A 4,100-nucleotide genomic window follows, 5' to 3' on the forward strand; every position below is an offset into this window, starting at 1 on the left:
TCTCCCTTCTCAAGCCCACAACGAGTATCCAAGGCAACAGTTGATCATCTTGTAATCAGATTTGTCTGTGAGGCCAACTTACCTTTTTCTGTGGTGGAGACACCATCGTTTAAGACTATGATGGGAACAATACTGCCTAAGCATACAGTAATGACAAGAAAAACATTGTGCTCAAAAATACAGGAAGCTGCCAAAACAATGAAGAACACTATTATAAAAACGCTCAGTACTGTTAACTATGTTGCAACAACCACAGACTGCTGGTCAGCCCGACAGCGCAGCTACTTAGGAGTGACCTGCCACTGGATTCATGACAGCACCTTAGAAAGGCTCTCTGCTGCACTGGCTTGTAGGCCTCTTAAAGGCTCACACACCTTTGATGTGCTTGCAGCAGCGTTAGAAGAGATACATTCTGAATATCAAATAAGAGATAAGGTGACAAGGACAACCACTGACAGTGGTTCCAACTTTCTAAAAGCTTTTCGAATATATGGCGAAGATGAAGAAGTCACCAATGAAGAGGAGGAGATGGACATCACCAATGATGAGGCATCAGAGGATGAGTGTGAGTCGGAGGTGGAGATCCAGGATGTCTCTGCTGTGTTGAATGATAATACAGGCCTTGAATACCAACTTCCGAGGCACCAAAAGTGTGCCTGCCATCTCCTAAACCTGATGTCTACAGTAGATGCTACTGCCACGGCAGTGACCAATGACACATACAAAAGGCTGTCTCGATCTGCTTTTGCAAAGTGTTCTGCTCTATGGAACAAAACCAGTAGGTCAACCATGGCCTTTGAAATAGTGGAACGTGAATGTAAGCTGCAGTTCCTCCAACCAACTCAAACACGTTGGAGCTCCCTGTTCCTGGCTGTGGAGAGAGTTGTACGCATTCAGAAAGAGCAAGGAGAGGCAGCAATTCGGAATGTCTGCACAGCACTGAAGATAAAGATGTAAGTTGACTTATGACATGTTTTAAACACAACTATGCATACAACCCATGGTTAATTCCACTGTTAATTCATTTAAACTGGTTTAGTCTGAGTTTAGTTTTAGTTTAATCCTGGCTTAGTACTGGTTTATTCTAGATTTAGTTTTGCATTCAATAAACTAGTTTGTGGAGAGCAAACTATTTCTGAGGTGGTCCTCTGTGTGAACAGTTTGAAAACCACTAAACTAATTTAATTTCTGATCTGTGTGGGTTTTTTCTTTTAGGTTTAATCCTGCTGAATTTGGATTTTTGGCTGAGTACACTGCTGTCATGAAACCTGTTGCCATGGCCCTCAACATCCTTCAAGGGGAAACGTCTGTGCACATGGGATTTTTGCTGCCAACACTTTACCAGTTGCAGGAGAAGCTAATAAGGCTGGAGTTATCCTGCAAAGTCTGAAGATCTCTAGTAGATGCCCTGCTCAATGGGATTCAGAAACGTTTTGGAGGCGCCATGGAGGACCCTGAGCTGATTGCAGCAGCAATACTCTTACCAAGATTTCGAACATTGTGGACAACAAAGGAGTGCATCTTAAAAGCTGGTATCTGTCTATATTTTTTGTTAATTTAAATTTGAGCTTGTAAACTCTGACTTGTCAGCTTTTGAAGTCCATGGTTAAGAATTGTATGCTGACCTATTTATTTTAAACAATTTCCGCAGGACTTGACTTCATTAGAAATCACCTAGACACAGACTCCGATGATGGCAGCACAAACAGCAGTCGCTATGATGAAGATGACTTCTTTGCATCCATGAAATCAGGAAAACCACAAGCAGGAGAGCTGGAGAGGTACCTTTCATGTCCATCCTCTGAAGGTATGGATCTACTGCACACCTTTCCTCACATCAAGAAGCTCTCACTGAAACTCAACACTGGTCTTCCTGCATCTGCAGCCTGCGAGAGACTTTTCAGTCATGCAGGACTTATGTTTACTGCTAAACGATCACAGCTTCACAGCAAGAATCTTGAGAGCCAGCTACTGTTGAAGCTTAACCGTCAGTTCACTGAGTGAGAACAAGCACCACACATGCACAGACTCAAAAGTGGCATGTACAACAAAAACACTCCTCCTAGCACACACACAATGACTTCTGTTGTGTCCTCTTCTTCATATCAGACATTTGCCATAACAGTGTTGTTTTAATGTTATTTTCTGGTTGCCAAGCATGCTGAGCCATTTGGAGGGCAAAAGTTAATCAGAAGTTTGTTTTGTGACTTGGAATAGTTTGCAGGGTTCTCACATACAGTACATACAATATGTTGTATGTTTTTTGTTGCTGTTAAAAGCTTTTGTTTGAAAGCTTGTACAAGTTATTTATAAAGATGTCATTTATTTTGTTTTTTACTGATTATTTAGTTTATTTTTGAAAATACAAGAATTTGCACATTTTATTTATTTTATTGTCTTATTTTATAAATACAAAGAAATAAATCCGATGTTACATTTAAACAGTTACTCAGTACTTGAGTAGTTTTTTCAATAAGTACTTTTTTACTCTTACTTGAGTAATTTTTTTAGGTCTACTTTTTACTTTTACTTGAGTAAAAATATTTTGAAGTAACTGTACTCTTACTTGAGTAAAATTTTTGGCTACTCTACCCACCTCTGGTACTGTTTGACCAGTTTCAATACCTCACGTGGTTCAAAAGACTGTAGCGCTATTCCAGATGCAATCCTAAATCTCTCAAAGATTCAGGCATTCCTCTGGCTTCGTTTTCATCAGTGCAAGCAAGGAAGTCTTATTTCTCTGACATTATTAGCAGAAAGTGGGTGTTATTAGCTGCTGTCGACAGGATAACAAACCCTCCTGTGTCAGTAGCATCTGAATATCAGACAAGCAGTTGGTTCATCAGCAGCAGGTTCAGGAGACATACTGGTCCATGAAAACCAGTTTAAGCACCATGACACAGCTTAATCCCATTAACAGCAAAGATCTGGGTGACATCTTATGTCAGCTGAACTCCTCCTCTTGCTGCATGGACATTCTGCCCACAGGTTTCTTCAAAAAGGTCTCAAAGACTCTGGAACCAGATCTGGTCCAGATTGTGAACTGGTTTTTAATTTTGGGTGTCTTCCCAGAACTTCTAAAAACAGCCGTAATCAAACCTCTGCTAAAAAGAGACAATCTAGACACAAATGAGCAACTACAGGCCGATCTCAAATCTTCCTTTTCTAAGTAAGATCATAAAAAGCTGTTTTTCATCAACTAAACAACTTTTTAACACAAACAACTGCTACGATGTCTTCCAGTAAGGTTTTAGACAGCACCACAGCACTGAGATGCTCAGACCAAAGTCATTATTGACATATGTTTGAATACAGATGATGGAAAAATGTCAGTCTTAGTCTTACTGGACCTCAGTGCTGCATTTGATACAGTTGACCACAATATATTACTTAAAAGACTGGAGAACTGCATGCCCTCTCTGGCACTGCACTGGTTTAAATCATATTTAGAGAACAGGAAGTACTTTGTGTCAATAGGTAACTTCATATCTGAGCAGACAAGAATTACATGTGGAGTTCCCCAAGGTTCCATCCTGGGGCCTCTTCTGTTTAACATCTACATGCTCCCACTGGCACAGGTCATAAAAAACAACATTAGTTACCATAGCTACGCAGATGACACACAGGTATATATTACAATGTCAACAGGAGACCGAGGCCCTGTACAGGCTCTTGGTAAATGTATTGAGGAAATTAATGACTGGATGTGCCTGAAATGTCTTCAGTTAAACAAAAACTAAACTGAGATAATGGTTTTTGAAGTCAAAGAGAAACAATTAAAGGTCACCACAGAGCTTCAGTCTATACACCTAAAAACCACCAACCAGACCAGAAATCTGGGTGTGTTGATGGACTCAGACCTTAACTTTGAGAAACACATGAAGGGAACCACAAAGTCAGCCTACTATCACCTTAAGAACATATCAAGAGTAAAAGATCTGATGTCTCAGCAGGACCTGGAAAAACTAGTCCAGCTGCCATCTTTAGTCGGCTTGATTATTGTAACAGTGTTTTTACAGGTTCTACCTAAAACATCAGTCAGACACCTGCAGCTGATCCAGAACTCTGCTGCTCCAGTCCTCACTAAGACCAAGAAAGTG

At 40.5% G+C, this 4,100-nt stretch overlaps 1 long non-coding RNA gene across 1 annotated transcript; it reads left to right on the top strand.

Moving 5' to 3' along the window:
- The first annotated feature begins 713 nt into the window (after positions 1-713).
- On the top strand, positions 714-2,308 carry LOC121628851. The gene is made up of 3 exons (XR_006008279.1): positions 714-953; positions 1,216-1,532; positions 1,652-2,308. It is a non-coding gene; the product is annotated as an uncharacterized LOC121628851 (long non-coding RNA).
- The last annotated feature ends 1,792 nt before the right edge of the window (positions 2,309-4,100 follow it).

This window comes from Melanotaenia boesemani, chromosome 18, assembly GCF_017639745.1.
Source record: "Melanotaenia boesemani isolate fMelBoe1 chromosome 18, fMelBoe1.pri, whole genome shotgun sequence".
Lineage (NCBI taxonomy): Eukaryota > Metazoa > Chordata > Actinopteri > Atheriniformes > Melanotaeniidae > Melanotaenia > Melanotaenia boesemani.